General features: G+C 58.5%; 1 pseudogene; it reads right to left on the bottom strand.

Annotated features, from left to right (window-relative positions):
- The window catches only part of LOC129017669 (uncharacterized), a 208,404-nt pseudogene extending 186,379 nt beyond the window's left edge, over nt 1–22,025 (bottom strand).
- Between the last annotated feature and the right edge of the window lie 1,207 nt (nt 22,026–23,232).

The raw sequence follows: 23,232 nt of genomic DNA, 5'->3' as shown, positions 1-23,232 counted from the left end.
TGGTTGCTGTGTGGTCATCTTGATCTTAGAAAAGAGGCAGCTCATGATGGGGATGAGATTTCAATTGCTCCGTGACCGATACATCTCCTCACGTGGGCCAGGCCTTCACACACCCAAAGTGGATCCGCGGCGGCGAAAACGATTGACAACCGGCCTGATGACCCAGGCAGAGACGCAGAAAGAGGCTCAGCAAAGACAGGCCGACATGCCAGAAATCGCTTTGTGGTGCACAGGGCACATTCGTCCAAAGACACACAAGCACAAGGGCACACACACACTAACCGACAGAGAGAGGGAAAGAAAGACACAGAGACTGAGAGACAGAGAGAGAAGAGAGAATGGGAGACACATACACACACACACACACACACACACACACACACACACAGACAGAGTCATACAGCAAAGGCATTGAAACACAACCCTCCAGGCAACCCCTGAGGCTGCGGGGTTCTGCTCTCGACGAGAACGACCCTCGGGTGAGAGAACAGCCCAGGGGCACGCAGGCCGACCTGTCCTCGAGATGACGGCGGCATGACTTTTGGGGAGACTCACCCCAACAGCGTCCGGGCAGGCCTGAGGCTAGGATGCCGTGCTGCTTCCCCCGGACTCTGCCTGGGGTTTCCTCATCCTGGTCGGCCCTTTGCGACTCCTGGCATCCGGAGACGTTCCCGTCGACCCCGTAGAGATGTCAGGCCGGAGCCTCAGAGCCCCGCCACCCAAGCATTGCCGCGAAGGGCTCCTGCTTTGCCGAGCCTCAGGGACCAGTTTCTAAGACAACCGTGGGAAGCACTGTGACGGCAGAAGCCGCTCGCGCCTCGCGCATGCGCATTGGCTGGATCGAATCGCGCTCCGCTCCTGGCAGTCAGGCTGCGTCCCCTTTAAATAATGAACCCTCTGCGCGGCTGCAGCGAGGCTCCCGCTGCAGCCGCGGCGGCGTGTGGATACGGGGTCCAGCTTGGGACGCCGTGGGAGAGGGGGCCGCCGGTTCCCTGTCCCAGGGCCAAACCCCCAGCAATCCCGCCCTCAGGATCCCCTTGAGCCGACTTCCACCGAGGGAAGGGGAGCTTCAGGACGCCTGCTGTGTTCTGGGGGCTCCCGTTCATATCCGATTTTGGCCCCCTCCCAGTGAGATAGGATGGGCTCATCACATCTGGTGAGGCAGGCAGGGCCTCGCTGCAGCACAGAATGATCCCATAGGTCTCAAGGCGCAGCGTCAGCTGAAACTTCACTGATCCATCAGCCCTCTGCCTCCCTCCTCCTTCGAAAGAGCAGTGGCCTGCCCCGCTTCTATAAGCCCTGGGGCTCCGGAAAGCCGACCGCGCTTTACAGGACACGTGCGGGCAGGAACGGGGGAATCCGAGGTGGAGACCATGTGACCACGCGTGGCACTGGCGTATCCCACAGCACATGGTGTGAATGTGTGTCACCGGGGGCATATCGGGAGACGGCGAAACCAACGGTGGTGTGCAGGTATGTGCCAGTGGAAGGGGGGAACAAGTGACCTTTCGGTCAATGCCAAGGGAAATCAAAGAACACCTGGGATTCCGTGGGTGGGGGCCCAGTGCCTGACCCAAGCCAGGTTTTCAAATGCCTATCAGAGGAGCAAAGAAGTTTCTGCAGAATTCGCCCCACCCGCAACCCTCCTCCTCCCTGGTAGCCCTGACACAACTTCCCCTGCACCCAGCCCCAGCCCCAGCCCCAGCCCCAGCCCAGTCCCTCTGGTTCCCTGACTTTCGTTTCGGCCACAAGATCAAGGGAGTCAGTCCACCCAGGAGCAGAGGAGAGGATGTCCCTCAACAATGAGACAGGAAGTGCAGAGGAAATGCGACACCACCTATCCTAGAAGACAAGGCCAGTCACGGTCGCCTAGCGCTCATTCTAGGCAATCCACCCACCCATGAGGAGAAACCTGGAGAACAAGGAAGCTTCCCTGTCTGAGACACGTATGGAAGCCAAGAAATCCAGGGTCATGAGACCTGCCCAATGGAGCAGAAAGACGCTTGGAGAGAGATACAATCATGACACGGATCTGCAGTAAGTGTGTCCCTGACTCACTGGGAAGTCATCCTTGCACAAGGGCACACACACACTAACCGACAGAGAGAGGGAAAGAAAGACACAGAGACTGAGAGACAGAGAGAGAAGAGAGAATGGGAGACACACACACACACACACACACACACACACACACACACACACACGCAGAGTCATACAGCAGAGGCATTGAAACACACCCCTCCAGGCAACCTCTGAGGCTGCGGGGTTCTGCTGTCGACGAGAACGACCCTCGGGTGAGAGAACAGCCCAGGGGCACGCAGGCCGACCTGTCCTCGAGATGACGGCGGCACGACATTTGGGGAGACTCACCCCAACAGCGTCCGGGCAGGCCTGAGGCTGGAATGCCGTGCTGCTTCCCCCGGACTCCGCCTGGGGTTTGCTCATCCTGGTCGGCCCTTTGCGAATCCTGCCAACCGGAGACGTTCCCGTCGACCCTGTAGAGATGTCAGGCCGGAGCCTCAGAGCCCCGCCACCCAAGCACTGCCGCGGAGGGCTCCTGCTTTGCCGAGCCTCAGGGACCGGTTTCTAAGACAACCGTGGGAAGCACTGTGACGGCAGAAGCCGCTCGCGCCTCGCGCATGCGCATTGGCTGGACCGACTCGCGCTCCGCTCCTGGCAGACAGGGTGCGTCCCCTTTAAATAATGCCCCCTCTGCGCGGCTGCAGCGAGGCTCCCTCTGCAGCCGTGGCGGCGTGTGGATACGGGGTCCAGCTTGGGACGCCGTGGGAGAGGGGGCCGCCAGTTCACTGTCCCAGGGCCAAACCCCCAGCAGTCCGCCCTCAGGATCCCCTTGAGCCGACTTCCACCGAGGGAAGGGGAGCTTCGAGACGCGTGCTGTGTTCTGGGGACTCCCGTTCAGATCCGATTTTGGCCCCCTCCCAGTGAGATAGGATGGGCTCAGCACATCTGGTGAGGCAGGCAGGGCCTCGCTGCAGCACAGAATGATCCCATAGGTCTCAAGGCGCAGCGTCAGGTGAACCTTCACTGAGCCATCAGCCCTCGGCCTCGCTCCTCCTTCGGAAGAGCAGGGGCCTGCCCCGCTTCTAAAAGCCCTGGGGCTCCGGAAAGCCGACCGCGCTTTACAGGACACGTGCAGGCAGGAACAGGGGCGAAGCCGAGGTGGAGACCATGTGACCACGCGTGGCACTGGCGTATCCCACAGCAGATGGTGTGAATGTGTGTCACCGGAGGCATATTGGGAGACGGCGAAACAAACGGTGGTGTCCAGGTATGGGCCAGTGGAAGGCGGGAACAAGTGACCCTTCGGTCAATGCCAAGGGAAATCAAAGAACACCTGGGATCCGGTGGGTGGGGGGCCTGTGCCTGACCCAAGCCAGGTTTTCAAATGCCTATCAGAGGAGCAAAGAAGTTTCTGCAGAATTCGCCCCACACCCAACCCTCCTCCTCCCTGGTAGCCCTGACGCAACTTCCCCTGCACCCAGCCCCAGCCCCAGCCCCAGCCCCAGCCCCAGCCCCAGCCCCAGCCCCAGCCCAGTCCCTCTGGTTCCCTGACATTCGTTTCGGCCACAAGATCAAGGGAATCAGTCCACCCAGGAGCAGAGGACAGGAGGTCCCTCAAGAATGAGACAGGAAGTGCAGAGGAAATGCGACACCACCTGTCCTAGAAGACAAGGCCAGTCACGCTCGCCTAGCGCTCATTCTAGGCAATCCACCCACCCATGAGGAGAAACCTGGAGAACAAGGAAGCTTCCCTGTCTGAGACACGTATGGAAGCCAAGAAATCCAGGGTCATGAGACCTGCCCAATGAAGCAGAAAGACGTTTGGAGAGAGATACAATCATGACACGGATCTGCAGGAAGTGTGTCCCTGACGCACTGGGAAGTCATCTTTGTTGAAGACATTTGGCCAGAGCGAGAGGCATCCAGGCCCCTGAGAAACACGTGAGGCAGAGCAAGAGGAAGGATAGAGCAGAGGCCAGAGCCCCGGCAGGATACAGCGCCGTGCCACCGCCAGGGGCATAAGTGGAGGGGTTCCAAAAGGGTGGCTTGTCCAGAGAGGCCAGCATTCCAGGGACAGGGATTGTTGCCATCTCCCATTCCCGGCTTCTTCTTCTACACGGTATCGTGGTGTGGCTTCATTCCTCAGAGAAGAACCGTGAAAAGATACAGCCATCTTCTCTGATGTGGTTCTGCTCCGCTACTGCAGGACAAAGAGCTCTGGTGGGGCTCTTTTCCTTGGTTGCTGTGTGGTCATCTTGATCTTAGAAAAGAGGCAGCTCATGATGGGGATGAGATTTCAATTGCTCCGTGACCGATACATCTCCTCACGTGGGCCAGGCCTTCACACACCCAAAGTGGATCCGCGGCGGCGAAAACGATTGACAACCGGCCTCATGACCCAGGCAGAGACGCAGAAAGAGGCTCAGCAAAGACAGGCCGACATGCCAGAAATCGCTTTGTGGTGCACAGGGCACATTCGTCCAAAGACACACAAGCACAAGGGCACACACACACTAACCGACAGAGAGAGGGAAAGAAAGACACAGAGACTGAGAGACAGAGAGAGAAGAGAGAATGGGAGACACACACACACACACACACACACACACACACACACACACACACAGAGTCATACAGCAAAGGCATTGAAACACAACCCTCCAGGCAACCCCTGAGGCTGCGGGGTTCTGCTCTCGACGAGAACGACCCTCGGGTGAGAGAACAGCCCAGGGGCACGCAGGCCGACCTGTCCTCGAGATGACGGCGGCATGACTTTTGGGGAGACTCACCCCAACAGCGTCCGGGCAGGCCTGAGGCTAGGATGCCGTGCTGCTTCCCCCGGACTCTGCCTGGGGTTTCCTCATCCTGGTCGGCCCTTTGCGACTCCTGGCATCCGGAGACGTTCCCGTCGACCCCGTAGAGATGTCAGGCCGGAGCCTCAGAGCCCCGCCACCCAAGCATTGCCGCGAAGGGCTCCTGCTTTGCCGAGCCTCAGGGACCAGTTTCTAAGACAACCGTGGGAAGCACTGTGACGGCAGAAGCCGCTCGCGCCTCGCGCATGCGCATTGGCTGGATCGAATCGCGCTCCGCTCCTGGCAGTCAGGCTGCGTCCCCTTTAAATAATGAACCCTCTGCGCGGCTGCAGCGAGGCTCCCGCTGCAGCCGCGGCGGCGTGTGGATACGGGGTCCAGCTTGGGACGCCGTGGGAGAGGGGGCCGCCGGTTCCCTGTCCCAGGGCCAAACCCCCAGCAATCCCGCCCTCAGGATCCCCTTGAGCCGACTTCCACCGAGGGAAGGGGAGCTTCAGGACGCCTGCTGTGTTCTGGGGGCTCCCGTTCATATCCGATTTTGGCCCCCTCCCAGTGAGATAGGATGGGCTCATCACATCTGGTGAGGCAGGCAGGGCCTCGCTGCAGCACAGAATGATCCCATAGGTCTCAAGGCGCAGCGTCAGCTGAAACTTCACTGATCCATCAGCCCTCTGCCTCCCTCCTCCTTCGAAAGAGCAGTGGCCTGCCCCGCTTCTATAAGCCCTGGGGCTCCGGAAAGCCGACCGCGCTTTACAGGACACGTGCGGGCAGGAACGGGGGAATCCGAGGTGGAGACCATGTGACCACGCGTGGCACTGGCGTATCCCACAGCACATGGTGTGAATGTGTGTCACCGGGGGCATATCGGGAGACGGCGAAACCAACGGTGGTGTGCAGGTATGTGCCAGTGGAAGGGGGGAACAAGTGACCTTTCGGTCAATGCCAAGGGAAATCAAAGAACACCTGGGATTCCGTGGGTGGGGGCCCAGTGCCTGACCCAAGCCAGGTTTTCAAATGCCTATCAGAGGAGCAAAGAAGTTTCTGCAGAATTCGCCCCACCCGCAACCCTCCTCCTCCCTGGTAGCCCTGACACAACTTCCCCTGCACCCAGCCCCAGCCCCAGCCCCAGCCCCAGCCCAGTCCCTCTGGTTCCCTGACTTTCGTTTCGGCCACAAGATCAAGGGAGTCAGTCCACCCAGGAGCAGAGGAGAGGATGTCCCTCAACAATGAGACAGGAAGTGCAGAGGAAATGCGACACCACCTATCCTAGAAGACAAGGCCAGTCACGGTCGCCTAGCGCTCATTCTAGGCAATCCACCCACCCATGAGGAGAAACCTGGAGAACAAGGAAGCTTCCCTGTCTGAGACACGTATGGAAGCCAAGAAATCCAGGGTCATGAGACCTGCCCAATGGAGCAGAAAGACGCTTGGAGAGAGATACAATCATGACACGGATCTGCAGTAAGTGTGTCCCTGACTCACTGGGAAGTCATCCTTGCACAAGGGCACACACACACTAACCGACAGAGAGAGGGAAAGAAAGACACAGAGACTGAGAGACAGAGAGAGAAGAGAGAATGGGAGACACACACACACACACACACACACACACACACACACACACACACGCAGAGTCATACAGCAGAGGCATTGAAACACACCCCTCCAGGCAACCTCTGAGGCTGCGGGGTTCTGCTGTCGACGAGAACGACCCTCGGGTGAGAGAACAGCCCAGGGGCACGCAGGCCGACCTGTCCTCGAGATGACGGCGGCACGACATTTGGGGAGACTCACCCCAACAGCGTCCGGGCAGGCCTGAGGCTGGAATGCCGTGCTGCTTCCCCCGGACTCCGCCTGGGGTTTGCTCATCCTGGTCGGCCCTTTGCGAATCCTGCCAACCGGAGACGTTCCCGTCGACCCTGTAGAGATGTCAGGCCGGAGCCTCAGAGCCCCGCCACCCAAGCACTGCCGCGGAGGGCTCCTGCTTTGCCGAGCCTCAGGGACCGGTTTCTAAGACAACCGTGGGAAGCACTGTGACGGCAGAAGCCGCTCGCGCCTCGCGCATGCGCATTGGCTGGACCGAATCGCGCTCCGCTCCTGGCAGACAGGGTGCGTCCCCTTTAAATAATGCCCCCTCTGCGCGGCTGCAGCGAGGCTCCCTCTGCAGCCGTGGCGGCGTGTGGATACGGGGTCCAGCTTGGGACGCCGTGGGAGAGGGGGCCGCCAGTTCACTGTCCCAGGGCCAAACCCCCAGCAGTCCGCCCTCAGGATCCCCTTGAGCCGACTTCCACCGAGGGAAGGGGAGCTTCGAGACGCGTGCTGTGTTCTGGGGACTCCCGTTCAGATCCGATTTTGGCCCCCTCCCAGTGAGATAGGATGGGCTCAGCACATCTGGTGAGGCAGGCAGGGCCTCGCTGCAGCACAGAATGATCCCATAGGTCTCAAGGCGCAGCGTCAGGTGAACCTTCACTGAGCCATCAGCCCTCGGCCTCGCTCCTCCTTCGGAAGAGCAGGGGCCTGCCCCGCTTCTAAAAGCCCTGGGGCTCCGGAAAGCCGACCGCGCTTTACAGGACACGTGCAGGCAGGAACAGGGGCGAAGCCGAGGTGGAGACCATGTGACCACGCGTGGCACTGGCGTATCCCACAGCAGATGGTGTGAATGTGTGTCACCGGAGGCATATTGGGAGACGGCGAAACAAACGGTGGTGTCCAGGTATGGGCCAGTGGAAGGCGGGAACAAGTGACCCTTCGGTCAATGCCAAGGGAAATCAAAGAACACCTGGGATTCGGTGGGTGGGGGGCCTGTGCCTGACCCAAGCCAGGTTTTCAAATGCCTATCAGAGGAGCAAAGAAGTTTCTGCAGAATTCGCCCCACACCCAACCCTCCTCCTCCCTGGTAGCCCTGACGCAACTTCCCCTGCACCCAGCCCCAGCCCCAGCCCCAGCCCCAGCCCCAGCCCCAGCCCCAGCCCCAGCCCAGTCCCTCTGGTTCCCTGACATTCGTTTCGGCCACAAGATCAAGGGAATCAGTCCACCCAGGAGCAGAGGACAGGAGGTCCCTCAAGAATGAGACAGGAAGTGCAGAGGAAATGCGACACCACCTGTCCTAGAAGACAAGGCCAGTCACGCTCGCCTAGCGCTCATTCTAGGCAATCCACCCACCCATGAGGAGAAACCTGGAGAACAAGGAAGCTTCCCTGTCTGAGACACGTATGGAAGCCAAGAAATCCAGGGTCATGAGACCTGCCCAATGAAGCAGAAAGACGTTTGGAGAGAGATACAATCATGACACGGATCTGCAGGAAGTGTGTCCCTGACGCACTGGGAAGTCATCTTTGTTGAAGACATTTGGCCAGAGCGAGAGGCATCCAGGCCCCTGAGAAACACGTGAGGCAGAGCAAGAGGAAGGATAGAGCAGAGGCCAGAGCCCCGGCAGGATACAGCGCCGTGCCACCGCCAGGGGCATAAGTGGAGGGGTTCCAAAAGGGTGGCTTGTCCAGAGAGGCCAGCATTCCAGGGACAGGGATTGTTGCCATCTCCCATTCCCGGCTTCTTCTTCTACACGGTATCGTGGTGTGGCTTCATTCCTCAGAGAAGAACCGTGAAAAGATACAGCCATCTTCTCTGATGTGGTTCTGCTCCGCTACTGCAGGACAAAGAGCTCTGGTGGGGCTCTTTTCCTTGGTTGCTGTGTGGTCATCTTGATCTTAGAAAAGAGGCAGCTCATGATGGGGATGAGATTTCAATTGCTCCGTGACCGATACATCTCCTCACGTGGGCCAGGCCTTCACACACCCAAAGTGGATCCGCGGCGGCGAAAACGATTGACAACCGGCCTGATGACCCAGGCAGAGACGCAGAAAGAGGCTCAGCAAAGACAGGCCGACATGCCAGAAATCGCTTTGTGGTGCACAGGGCACATTCGTCCAAAGACACACAAGCACAAGGGCACACACACACTAACCGACAGAGAGAGGGAAAGAAAGACACAGAGACTGAGAGACAGAGAGAGAAGAGAGAATGGGAGACACACACACACACACACACACACACACACACACAGACAGAGTCATACAGCAAAGGCATTGAAACACAACCCTCCAGGCAACCCCTGAGGCTGCGGGGTTCTGCTCTCGACGAGAACGACCCTCGGGTGAGAGAACAGCCCAGGGGCACGCAGGCCGACCTGTCCTCGAGATGACGGCGGCATGACTTTTGGGGAGACTCACCCCAACAGCGTCCGGGCAGGCCTGAGGCTAGGATGCCGTGCTGCTTCCCCCGGACTCTGCCTGGGGTTTCCTCATCCTGGTCGGCCCTTTGCGACTCCTGGCATCCGGAGACGTTCCCGTCGACCCCGTAGAGATGTCAGGCCGGAGCCTCAGAGCCCCGCCACCCAAGCATTGCCGCGAAGGGCTCCTGCTTTGCCGAGCCTCAGGGACCAGTTTCTAAGACAACCGTGGGAAGCACTGTGACGGCAGAAGCCGCTCGCGCCTCGCGCATGCGCATTGGCTGGATCGAATCGCGCTCCGCTCCTGGCAGTCAGGCTGCGTCCCCTTTAAATAATGAACCCTCTGCGCGGCTGCAGCGAGGCTCCCGCTGCAGCCGCGGCGGCGTGTGGGTACGGGGTCCAGCTTGGGACGCCGTGGGAGAGGGGGCCGCCGGTTCCCTGTCCCAGGGCCAAACCCCCAGCAATCCCGCCCTCAGGATCCCCTTGAGCCGACTTCCACCGAGGGAAGGGGAGCTTCAGGACGCCTGCTGTGTTCTGGGGGCTCCCGTTCATATCCGATTTTGGCCCCCTCCCAGTGAGATAGGATGGGCTCATCACATCTGGTGAGGCAGGCAGGGCCTCGCTGCAGCACAGAATGATCCCATAGGTCTCAAGGCGCAGCGTCAGCTGAAACTTCACTGATCCATCAGCCCTCTGCCTCCCTCCTCCTTCGAAAGAGCAGTGGCCTGCCCCGCTTCTATAAGCCCTGGGGCTCCGGAAAGCCGACCGCGCTTTACAGGACACGTGCGGGCAGGAACGGGGGAATCCGAGGTGGAGACCATGTGACCACGCGTGGCACTGGCGTATCCCACAGCACATGGTGTGAATGTGTGTCACCGGGGGCATATCGGGAGACGGCGAAACCAACGGTGGTGTGCAGGTATGTGCCAGTGGAAGGGGGGAACAAGTGACCTTTCGGTCAATGCCAAGGGAAATCAAAGAACACCTGGGATTCCGTGGGTGGGGGCCCAGTGCCTGACCCAAGCCAGGTTTTCAAATGCCTATCAGAGGAGCAAAGAAGTTTCTGCAGAATTCGCCCCACCCGCAACCCTCCTCCTCCCTGGTAGCCCTGACACAACTTCCCCTGCACCCAGCCCCAGCCCCAGCCCCAGCCCCAGCCCAGTCCCTCTGGTTCCCTGACTTTCGTTTCGGCCACAAGATCAAGGGAGTCAGTCCACCCAGGAGCAGAGGAGAGGATGTCCCTCAACAATGAGACAGGAAGTGCAGAGGAAATGCGACACCACCTATCCTAGAAGACAAGGCCAGTCACGGTCGCCTAGCGCTCATTCTAGGCAATCCACCCACCCATGAGGAGAAACCTGGAGAACAAGGAAGCTTCCCTGTCTGAGACACGTATGGAAGCCAAGAAATCCAGGGTCATGAGACCTGCCCAATGGAGCAGAAAGACGCTTGGAGAGAGATACAATCATGACACGGATCTGCAGTAAGTGTGTCCCTGACTCACTGGGAAGTCATCCTTGCACAAGGGCACACACACACTAACCGACAGAGAGAGGGAAAGAAAGACACAGAGACTGAGAGACAGAGAGAGAAGAGAGAATGGGAGACACACACACACACACACACACACACACACACACACACACACGCAGAGTCATACAGCAGAGGCATTGAAACACACCCCTCCAGGCAACCTCTGAGGCTGCGGGGTTCTGCTGTCGACGAGAACGACCCTCGGGTGAGAGAACAGCCCAGGGGCACGCAGGCCGACCTGTCCTCGAGATGACGGCGGCACGACATTTGGGGAGACTCACCCCAACAGCGTCCGGGCAGGCCTGAGGCTGGAATGCCGTGCTGCTTCCCCCGGACTCCGCCTGGGGTTTGCTCATCCTGGTCGGCCCTTTGCGAATCCTGCCAACCGGAGACGTTCCCGTCGACCCTGTAGAGATGTCAGGCCGGAGCCTCAGAGCCCCGCCACCCAAGCACTGCCGCGGAGGGCTCCTGCTTTGCCGAGCCTCAGGGACCGGTTTCTAAGACAACCGTGGGAAGCACTGTGACGGCAGAAGCCGCTCGCGCCTCGCGCATGCGCATTGGCTGGACCGACTCGCGCTCCGCTCCTGGCAGACAGGGTGCGTCCCCTTTAAATAATGCCCCCTCTGCGCGGCTGCAGCGAGGCTCCCTCTGCAGCCGTGGCGGCGTGTGGATACGGGGTCCAGCTTGGGACGCCGTGGGAGAGGGGGCCGCCAGTTCACTGTCCCAGGGCCAAACCCCCAGCAGTCCGCCCTCAGGATCCCCTTGAGCCGACTTCCACCGAGGGAAGGGGAGCTTCGAGACGCGTGCTGTGTTCTGGGGACTCCCGTTCAGATCCGATTTTGGCCCCCTCCCAGTGAGATAGGATGGGCTCACCACATCTGGTGAGGCAGGCAGGGCCTCGCTGCAGCACAGAATGATCCCATAGGTCTCAAGGCGCAGCGTCAGGTGAACCTTCACTGAGCCATCAGCCCTCGGCCTCGCTCCTCCTTCGGAAGAGCAGGGGCCTGCCCCGCTTCTAAAAGCCCTGGGGCTCCGGAAAGCCGACCGCGCTTTACAGGACACGTGCAGGCAGGAACAGGGGCGAAGCCGAGGTGGAGACCATGTGACCACGCGTGGCACTGGCGTATCCCACAGCAGATGGTGTGAATGTGTGTCACCGGAGGCATATTGGGAGACGGCGAAACAAACGGTGGTGTCCAGGTATGGGCCAGTGGAAGGCGGGAACAAGTGACCCTTCGGTCAATGCCAAGGGAAATCAAAGAACACCTGGGATTCGGTGGGTGGGGGGCCTGTGCCTGACCCAAGCCAGGTTTTCAAATGCCTATCAGAGGAGCAAAGAAGTTTCTGCAGAATTCGCCCCACACCCAACCCTCCTCCTCCCTGGTAGCCCTGACGCAACTTCCCCTGCACCCAGCCCCAGCCCCAGCCCCAGCCCCAGCCCCAGCCCCAGCCCCAGCCCCAGCCCAGTCCCTCTGGTTCCCTGACATTCGTTTCGGCCACAAGATCAAGGGAATCAGTCCACCCAGGAGCAGAGGACAGGAGGTCCCTCAAGAATGAGACAGGAAGTGCAGAGGAAATGCGACACCACCTGTCCTAGAAGACAAGGCCAGTCACGCTCGCCTAGCGCTCATTCTAGGCAATCCACCCACCCATGAGGAGAAACCTGGAGAACAAGGAAGCTTCCCTGTCTGAGACACGTATGGAAGCCAAGAAATCCAGGGTCATGAGACCTGCCCAATGAAGCAGAAAGACGTTTGGAGAGAGATACAATCATGACACGGATCTGCAGGAAGTGTGTCCCTGACGCACTGGGAAGTCATCTTTGTTGAAGACATTTGGCCAGAGCGAGAGGCATCCAGGCCCCTGAGAAACACGTGAGGCAGAGCAAGAGGAAGGATAGAGCAGAGGCCAGAGCCCCGGCAGGATACAGCGCCGTGCCACCGCCAGGGGCATAAGTGGAGGGGTTCCAAAAGGGTGGCTTGTCCAGAGAGGCCAGCATTCCAGGGACAGGGATTGTTGCCATCTCCCATTCCCGGCTTCTTCTTCTACACGGTATCGTGGTGTGGCTTCATTCCTCAGAGAAGAACCGTGAAAAGATACAGCCATCTTCTCTGATGTGGTTCTGCTCCGCTACTGCAGGACAAAGAGCTCTGGTGGGGCTCTTTTCCTTGGTTGCTGTGTGGTCATCTTGATCTTAGAAAAGAGGCAGCTCATGATGGGGATGAGATTTCAATTGCTCCGTGACCGATACATCTCCTCACGTGGGCCAGGCCTTCACACACCCAAAGTGGATCCGCGGCGGCGAAAACGATTGACAACCGGCCTCATGACCCAGGCAGAGACGCAGAAAGAGGCTCAGCAAAGACAGGCCGACATGCCAGAAATCGCTTTGTGGTGCACAGGGCACATTCGTCCAAAGACACACAAGCACAAGGGCACACACACACTAACCGACAGAGAGAGGGAAAGAAAGACACAGAGACTGAGAGACAGAGAGAGAAGAGAGAATGGGAGACACACACACACACACACACATGCACACACACACACACACACACACACACACAGAGTCATACAGCAAAGGCATTGAAACACAACCCTCCAGGCAACCCCTGAGGCTGCGGGGTTCTGCTCTCGACGAGAACGACCCTCGGGTGAGAGAACAGCCCAGGGGCACGCAGGCCGACCTGTCCTCGAGATGACGGCGGCATGACTTTTGGGGAGACTCACCCCAACAGCGTCCGGGCAGGCCTGAGGCTAGGATGCCGTGCTGCTTCCCCCGGACTCCGCCTGGGGTTTCCTCATCCTGGTCGGCCCTTTGCGACTCCTGGCATCCGGAGACGTTCCCGTCGACCCCGTAGAGATGTCAGGCCGGAGCCTCAGAGCCCCGCCACCCAAGCACTGCCGCGGAGGGCTCCTGCTTTGCCGAGCCTCAGGGACCGGTTTCTAAGACAACCGTGGCAAGCACTGTGACAGTAGAAGCCGCTCGCGCCTCGCGCATGCGCATTGGCTGGACCGACTCGCGCTCCGCTCCTGGCAGACAGGGTGCGTCCCCTTTAAATAATGCCCCCTCTGCGCGGCTGCAGCGAGGCTCCCTCTGCAGCCGTGGAGGCGTGTGGATACGGGGTCCAGCTTGGGACGCCGTGGGAGAGGGGGCCGCCAGTTCACTGTCCCAGGGCCAAACCCCCAGCAGTCCGCCCTCAGGATCCCCTTGAGCCGACTTCCACCGAGGGAAGGGGAGCTTCAAGAAGCGTGCTGTGTTCTGGGGACTCCCGATCAGATCCGATTTTGGCCCCCTCCCAGTGAGATAGGATGGGCTCACCACATCTGGTGAGGCAGGCAGGGCCTCGCTGCAGCACAGAATGATCCCATAGGTCTCAAGGCGCAGCGTCAGGTGAACCTTCACTGATCCATCAGCCCTCGGCCTCGCTCCTCCTTCGAAAGAGCAGGGGCCTGCCCCGCTTCTAAAAGCCCTGGGGCTCCGGAAAGCCGACCGCGCTTTACAGGACACGTGCAGGCAGGAACAGGGGCGAAGCCGAGGTGGAGACCATGTGACCACGCGTGGCACTGGCGTATCCCACAGCAGATGGTGTGAATGTGTGTCACCGGGGGCATATTGGGAGACGGCGAAACAAACGGTGGTGTCCAGGTATGGGCCAGTGGAAGGCGGGAACAAGTGACCCTTCGGTCAATGCCAAGGGAAATCAAAGAACACCTGGGATTCGGTGGGTGGGGGGCCTGTGCCTGACCCAAGCCAGGTTTTCAAATGCCTATCAGAGGAGCAAAGAAGTTTCTGCAGAACTCGCCCCACACCCAACCCTCCTCCTCCCTGGTAGCCCTGACGCAGCTTCCCCTGCACCCAGCCCCAGCCCCAGCCCCAGCCCCAGCCCCAGCCCCAGCCCCAGCCCAGTCCCTCTGGTTCCCTGACATTCGTTTCGGCCACAAGATCAAGGGAATCAGTCCACCCAGGAGCAGAGGACAGGAGGTCCCTCAAGAATGAGACAGGAAGTGCAGAGGAAATGCGACACCACCTGTCCTAGAAGACAAGGCCAGTCACGCTCGCCTAGCGCTCATTCTAGGCAATCCACCCACCCATGAGGAGAAACCTGGAGAACAAGGAAGCTTCCCTGTCTGAGACACGTTTGGAAGCCAAGAAATCCAGGGTCATGAGACCTGCCCAATGAAGCAGAAAGACGTTTGGAGAGAGATACAATCATGACACGGATCTGCAGGAAGTGTGTCCCTGACGCACTGGGAAGTCATCTTTGTTGAAGACATTTGGCCAGAGCGAGAGGCATCCAGGCCCCTGAGAAACACGTGAGGCAGAGCAAGAGGAAGGATAGAGCAGAGGCCAGAGCCCCGGCAGGATACAGCGCCGTGCCACCGCCAGGGGCATAAGTGGAGGGGTTCCAAAAGGGTGGCTTGTCCAGAGAGGCCAGCATTCCAGGGACAGGGATTGTTGCCATCTCCCATTCCCGGCTTCTTCTTCTACACGGTATCGTGGTGTGGCTTCATTCCTCAGAGAAGAACCGTGAAAAGATACAGCCATCTTCTCTGATGTGGTTCTGCTCCGCTACTGCAGGACAAAGAGCTCTGGTGGGGCTCTTTTCCTTGGTTGCTGTGTGGTCATCTTGATCTTAGAAAAGAGGCAGCTCATGATGGGGATGAGATTTCAATTGCTCCGTGACCGATACATCTCCTCACGTGGGCCAGGCCTTCACACACCCAAAGTGGATCCGCGGCGGCGAAAACGATTGACAACCGGCCTCATGACCCAGGCAGAGACGCAGAAAGAGGCTCAGCAAAGACAGGCCGACATGCCAGAAATCGCTTTGTGGTGCCCAGGGCACATTCGTCCAAAGACACACAAGCACAAGGGCACACACACACTAACCGACAGAGAGAGGGAAAGAAAGACACAGAGACTGAGAGACAGAGAGAGAAGAGAGAATGGGAGACACACACACACACACACACACACACACACACAGAGTCATACAGCAAAGGCATTGAAACACAGCCCTCCAGGCAACCCCTGAGGCTGCGGGGTTCTGCTCTCGACGAGAACGACCCTCGGGTGAGAGAACAGCCCAGGGGCACGCAGGCCGACCTGTCCTCGAGATGACGGCGGCACGACATTTGGGGAGACTCACCCCAACAGCGTCCGGGCAGGCCTGAGGCTGGGATGCCGTGCTGCTTCCCCCGGACTCCGCCTGGGGTTTCCTCATCCTGGTCGGCCCTTTGCGACTCCTGGCATCCGGAGACGTTCCCGTCGACCCCGTAGAGATGTCAGGCCGGAGCCTCAGAGCCCCGCCACCCAAGCACTGCCGCGAAGGGCTCCTGCTTTGCCGAGCCTCAGGGACCGGTTTCTAAGACAACCGTGGGAAGCACTGTGACGGCAGAAGCCGCTCGCGCCTCGCGCATGCGCATTGGCTGGATCGAATCGCGCTCCGCTCCTGGCAGTCAGGCTGCGTCCCCTTTAAATAATGAACCCTCTGCGCGGCTGCAGCGAGGCTCCCGCTGCAGCCGCGGCGGCGTGTGGATACGGGGTCCAGCTTGGGACGCCGTGGGAGAGGGGCCCGCCGGTTCCCTGTCCCAGGGCCAAACCCCCAGCAATCCCGCCCTCAGGATCCCCTTGAGCCGACTTCCACCGAGGGAAGGGGAGCTTCAGGACGCCTGCTGTGTTCTGGGGACTCCCGTTCATATCCGATTTTGGCCCCCTCCCAGTGAGATAGGATGGGCTCATCACATCTGGTGAGGCAGGCAGGGCCTCGCTGCAGCATAGAATGATCCCATAGGTCTCAAGGCGCAGCGTCAGCTGAAACTTCACTGATCCATCAGCCCTCTGCCTCCCTCCTCCTTCGAAAGAGCAGTGGCCTGCCCCGCTTCTATAAGCCCTGGGGCTCCGGAAAGCCAACCGCGCTTTACAGGACACGTGCGGGCAGGAACGGGGGGAATCCGAGGTGGAGACCATGTGACCACGCGTGGCACTGGCGTATCCCACAGCACATGGTGTGAATGTGTGTCACCGGGGGCATATCGGGAGACGGCGAAACCAACGGTGGTGTGCAGGTATGTGCCAGTGGAAGGGGGGAACAAGTGACCTTTCGGTCAATGCCACGGGAAATCAAAGAACACCTGGGATTCCGTGGGTGGGGGCCCAGTGCCTGACCCAAGCCAGGTTTTCAAATGCCTATCAGAGGAGCAAAGAAGTTTCTGCAGAATTCGCCCCACCCGCAACCCTCCTCCTCCCTGGTAGCCCTGACACAACTTCCCCTGCACCCAGCCCCAGCCCCAGCCCCAGCCCCAGCCCCAGCCCCAGCCCCAGCCCAGTCCCTCTGGTTCCCTGACTTTCGTTTCGGCCACAAGATCAAGGGAGTCAGTCCACCCAGAAGCAGAGGAGAGGATGTCCCTCAACAATGAGACAGGAAGTGCAGAGGAAATGCGACACCACCTATCCTAGAAGACAAGGCCAGTCACGGTCGCCTAGCGCTCATTCTAGGCAATCCACCCACCCATGAGGAGAAACCTGGAGAACAAGGAAGCTTCCCTGTCTGAGACACGTATGGAAGCCAAGAAATCCAGGGTCATGAGACCTGCCCAATGGAGCAGAAAGACGCTTGGACAGAGATACAATCATGACACGGATCTGCAGGAAGTGTGTCCCTGACGCACTGGGAAGTCATCCTTGCACAAGGGCACACACACACTAACCGACAGAGAGAGGGAAAGAAAGACACAGAGACTGAGAGACAGAGAGAGAAGAGAGAATGGGAGACACACACACACACACACACACACACACACAGACACACACGCAGAGTCATACAGCAGAGGCATTGAAACACACCCCTCCAGGCAACCTCTGAGGCTGCGGGGTTCTGCTGTCGACGAGAACGACCCTCGGGTGAGAGAACAGCCCAGGGGCACGCAGGCCGACCTGTCCTCGAGATGACGGCGGCACGACATTTGGGGAGACTCACCCCAACAGCGTCCGGGCAGGCCTGAGGCTGGAATGCCGTGCTGCTTCCCCCGGACTCCGCCTGGGGTTTGCTCATCCTGGTCGGCCCTTTGCGAATCCTGCCAACCGGAGACGTTCCCGTCGACCCTGTAGAGATGTCAGGCCGGAGCCTCAGAGCCCCGCCACCAAAGCACTGCCGCGGAGGGCTCCTGCTTTGCCGAGCCTCAGGGACCGGTTTCTAAGACAACCGTGGGAAGCACTGTGGGAAGGGGAAGCTTCAAGACCCCTCCCACAGTGAAGGGGAAGCTTCAAGACCACCGAGGGAAGGGGAGCTTCAAGACGCGTGCTGTGTTCTGGGGACTCCCGTTCAGATCCGATTTTGGCCCCCTCCCAGTGAGATAGGATGGGCTCACCACATCTGGTGAGGCAGGCAGGGCCTCGCTGCAGCACAGAATGATCCCATAGGTCTCAAGGCGCAGCGTCAGGTGAACCTTCACTGATCCATCAGCCCTCGGCCTCGCTCCTCCTTCGAAAGAGCAGGGGCCTGCCCCGCTTCTAAAAGTCCTGGGGCTCCGGAAAGCCGACCGCGCTTTACAGGACACGTGCAGGCAGGAACAGGGGCGAAGCCGAGGTGGAGACCATGTGACCACGCGTGGCACTGGCGTATCCCACAGCAGATGGTGTGAATGTGTGTCACCGGGGGCATATTGGGAGACGTCGAAACAAACGGTGGTGTCCAGGTATGGGCCAGTGGAAGGCGGGAACAAGTGACCCTTCGGTCAATGCCAAGGGAAATCAAAGAACACCTGGGATTCGGTGGGTGGGGGGCCTGTGCCTGACCCAAGCCAGGTTTTCAAATGCCTATCAGAGGAGCAAAGAAGTCTCTGCAGAATTCGCCCCACACCCAACCCTCCTCCTCCCTGGTAGCCCTGACGCAACTTCCCCTGCACCCAGCCCCAGCCCCAGCCCCAGCCCCAGCCCCAGCCCCAGCCCCAGCCCAGTCCCTCTGGTTCCCTGACATTCGTTTCGGCCACAAGATCAAGGGAATCAGTCCACCCAGGAGCAGAGGACAGGAGGTCCCTCAAGAATGAGACAGGAAGTGCAGAGGAAATGCGACACCACCTGTCCTAGAAGACAAGGCCAGTCACGCTCGCCTAGCGCTCATTCTAGGCAATCCACCCACCCATGAGGAGAAACCTGGAGAACAAGGAAGCTTCCCTGTCTGAGACACGTATGGAAGCCAAGAAATCCAGGGTCATGAGACCTGCCCAATGAAGCAGAAAGACGTTTGGAGAGAGATACAATCATGACACGGATCTGCAGGAAGTGTGTCCCTGACGCACTGGGAAGTCGTCTTTGTTGAAGACATTTGGCCAGAGCGAGAGGCATCCAGGCCCCTGAGAAACACGTGAGGCAGAGCTAGAGGAAGGATAGAGCAGAGGCCAGAGCCCCGGCAGGATACAGCGCCGTGCCACCGCCAGGGGCATAAGTGGAGGGGTTCCAAAAGGGTGGCTTGTCCAGAGAGGCCAGCATTCCAGGGACAGGGATTGTTGCCATCTCCCATTCCCGGCTTCTTCTTCTACACGGTATCGTGGTGTGGCTTCATTCCTCAGAGAAGAGCCGTGAAAAGATACAGCCATCTTCTCTGATGTGGTTCTGCTCCGCTACTGCAGGACAAAGAGCTCTGGTGGGGCTCTTTTCCTTGGTTGCTGTGTGGTCATCTTGATCTTAGAAAAGAGGCAGCTCATGATGGGGATGAGATTTCAATTGCTCCGTGACCGATACATCTCCTCACGTGGGCCAGGCCTTCACACACCCAAAGTGGATCCGCGGCGGCGAAAACGATTGACAACCGGCCTCATGACCCAGGCAGAGACGCAGAAAGAGGCTCAGCAAAGACAGGCCCACATGCCAGAAATCGCTTTGTGGTGCACAGGGCACATTCGTCCAAAGACACACACGCACAAGGGCACACACACACTAACCGACAGAGAGAGGGAAAGAAAGACACAGAGACTGAGAGACAGAGATAGAAGAGAGAATGGGAGACACACACACAGACACAGACAGACACACAGACACGCGCATACACACACACACACACACAGACACACAGACACGCGCATACACACACACACACACACACACACACACAGAGTCATACAGCAGAGGTATTGAAACACACACCTCCAGGCAACCCCTGAGGCTGCGGGGTTCTGCTCGCGACGAGAACGACCCTCGGGTGAGAGAACAGCCCAGGGGCCTGCAGGCCTACCTGTCCTCGAGATGACGGCGGCACGACTTTTGGGGAGACTCACCCCAACAGCGTCTGGGTAGGCCTGAGGCTGGGATGCCGTGCTGCTTCCCCCGGACTCCGCCTGGGGTTTCCTCATCCTGGTCGGCCCTTTGCGACTCCTGGCATCCGGAGACGTTCCCGTCGACCTCGTGGAGAGGTCAGGCCGGAGCCTCAGAGCCCTGCCACCCAAGCACTGCCACGGAGGGCTTCTGCTTTGCCAACCCTCAGCGATCGGTTTCTAAGACAACCGTGGGAAGCACTGTGAAGGGAAGAGCCGCTCGTGCCTCGCGCATGCGCTTTGGCTGGGCCGACTCGGTCTCCGCTCCTGGCTCTCAGGCTGTGTCCGCTTTAAATTAGGCCTAGGTTGTGTGGTGTCAGCTAGTCTCCTGCCTCAGCCGTGGTGGCTGCTGGATCCGGGGCCCGGTTTGGGGCAGCGTGGGAGAGAGGGCCGCGGATGTACTGTCCCAGGGCCAAGCCCCCAGGAGTCCTGTCCTCCGGACCTCCTTGAGCCGACTTCCACGGAGGGATGGGGAGTTTCAGGGCGCCTACTGGCTTCTGGGGACTCCCGTTCAGATCCGATTTTGGCTCCCTCCGAGTGAGATAGGATGGGCTCACCACATCTGATGAGGCAGGCAAGACCTCTCTGCAGCACAGATCTATCCCATGGGTCTCAAGGCGTGTTTTCAGCTGAAAGTTCACTGATCCATTAGCCGTCTGCCTCCCTCCTCCTTTGGAAGAGCAGTGGAGTGCCCGGCTTCTAAAAGCTCTGGGCCTCCGGAAAGCCGACCGCTCTTTCCAGGACACGTGCAAACAGGAAAAGGGGTGAATCCAACGTGGAGTCCATGGGATCACGCGTGGTAGTGGCGTGTCTCATGGCAGATGGTTTGATTGTGTGTCACCGGAGGCATAAGGGGCGACGGCGAAACAAACGGTGGTGTTCAGGCTTGTGCCCGGTGGAAGGCGGAATAAGTAACGTTTTCATCAATGACAAGGAATATCAAAGTACCCCTGGGAACCACGAGGGGCCCCGTGCCTGACCGAAGCCCCATTTTGAAATGCCTGCCCGAGGAGCAAAGAGGTTTCTCCAAAATTCACCCTACTTCCAACCCTCCACCGCCCAGGTAGCCCTTACTCCACCTCTCCTGCACCCAGCCCCAGTCCTGGAAACCAGCAACACTGGAAGCCTTGGAAACCGTGGAACAACTGGAAACCACCTCCAAGGGCATAAGGGGAGGAGTGCCAAACGGGTGACTTGTCCTGAGAGGCTTGCTTTCCATTGACAGGCATCCTTGTTATGTCCCGTTTTCAGCTTCTCTTGAAGATTGATTCGTAGCATGGCTTCATTTCTCAGAGAAGAGCCGTGAGGAGATAGAACCATCTCCTTTCACACTGGTGTCCTCCCCTACTGGAAAACAGTTAGCTCCTTGTAGTTTTTTTTGTTTGTTTGTTTTTGTTTTTTTGTTGTTGTTGTTGGAGTGTGGTCATCTTGATTCTAGAAAAGAGGCAGCTCAGGATCGGGATGAAATTTCAGTTTCTCTGAGACCGACGCTTTTCGCATTGTCGAGGTCTTCAGAAAGCCAAAGTGGAACTGCCGCGGAAATGATTGACAACCGGCCACATGACCCAGGCAGAGACGCAGACTGGGGCCCACTAAAGACAAGCTGACATGCAAGAGATCGCTTTGTAACGCACTGGGCACATAAACACACACGCACACGGGCTCACACACACACAGAGACAGAGAAAGTGAGAGAAACAGACAGAGAGTGAGTGACAGAGAGAGAAGAGAGAATGGGAGACACACGCACCAGACATACAGCAGTGGCAGAGAGACACACCCCCAGGCAATCACTGAGGCTGCGGGTCTCTGTTCTTTGGGAGAATGACCCTCGGGTGAGAGAGTAGTCCTTCGGCACACAGACAAACCTGTCCTCGAGTTCACTAGGGCCATGACTTTGGAGGCTCACCTGAACACCGTACTGGCAGGCCTGAGGCTGGGATGCCACCCCGCTTTCCCCGGACTCCATCTGCTGTTTCTGCATCCTGGTAGCCCCTCTGTGTAGCATAATGTCCCGAATCTGTTTTGTCGACCCCCTGGATTGGTCAGGCTGGAGCCTCGACACTGACGCACTGTCACGGAAGGCTCCTGCTTTGTCAAGGCTCAGGGAATCGTCCTCAGCCAACCGTTGGAACCACCGTCACAGGGGAATGGGCTCGTGCCTCCCGCATGCGCATTCCCCAGGCCGACTCCTGCTTTGCTCTTCAAACTCTGGCTGTGGCCCCTTTAAAAAGGTTCGGCGACACGTGGCGGGGGTTCTGTGGCAGTAGCAGTGGTGGCTGGAGCGTGGATGTAGTAGAGGTCGTTATGGGAGTGGGAGCTTCGGGTCCTCCAGGGCTGGACCCCCGGGAGTCCTGTTTTCAGAACCTCCTTGAGCCAACTTCTACCGGTGCAGGGGGACCCCCCTTCAAGGCGCCAGGTCGGGTCTCCAGACTCACAGGCTGACTTACATTGTGGTGATCAGAGTTCACTGCAGCCTCCATCTCCCAGGCTGAAGTGATTTTCTTGTCTCAGCCTCCCACATACCTGGGACTACAGGCATGTGCCCCCACACTCAACTACTTTTCTCCAAAAACATTTTTGTACAAATGGGGACTTACTATGTTGCCTGGCTCATGTCAAACTCCTGGGCTCAAACTGTCCTACTGTGTTGGCCTCCCAAAGTGCTGAGATTACAGGTGTGTGTTTGCTCCTGCAGCTAAATTCTTATATCTTAAATCCCTACCTCCCACAATAAGCAGATGTTAGGCACACTTATTTTATAACTTTTTGCTCTTTATGTCTCTTTTTGTCCCTGGACACAGGGATTAGCGACACACTCTCCACCAAATTTCAAATCATTAGGGGAATTATGTTGTGTCCCAGGAGTGGCTGAGGCTTCGAGTACCTGCTGCTCTAACATGGGCCTGCTGAGGAGTACAATTCACCTTTTGCTTCTGTGTTAACAATCTTCCTGAGCTCCTCTAAGTCAGTCCATCCTGCCACAACTGGCAAGAATCAAGAAACTCTCCAAGAAAATGTTTCTCAACCTGCCTGTTGTCAAGTAGAAGACAGGTCTGCTGACCATGGCAAGCATGGCAGTGCATGACAGTGAGCGCCCCCCACCGTGTTTGCTATTCACTGCATGTTCCACCTGAACTTTCCCATCTGCTCAGTGAGTCTTGACGGTGGGGTAAAGGGGACTCACTCTCAAAGACCAAAGCTGACTCTCTCTGAATACAATGGCTTGACCTAATTACTGTCACTGTGGTTTTGTCTTCAGGGGCTGAAAGATACAATGAGAATTTATTCCTTTAATTGTCCTGTTGATGCACAAAATACTTA

Source organism: Pongo pygmaeus, chromosome 19 (genome assembly GCF_028885625.2).
Source record: "Pongo pygmaeus isolate AG05252 chromosome 19, NHGRI_mPonPyg2-v2.0_pri, whole genome shotgun sequence".
NCBI classification, from domain to species: Eukaryota; Metazoa; Chordata; class Mammalia; order Primates; family Hominidae; genus Pongo; species Pongo pygmaeus.
The sequence above is the reverse complement of the archived record's forward strand: the minus strand, read 5'-3'. Positions and strand labels throughout refer to the sequence as shown.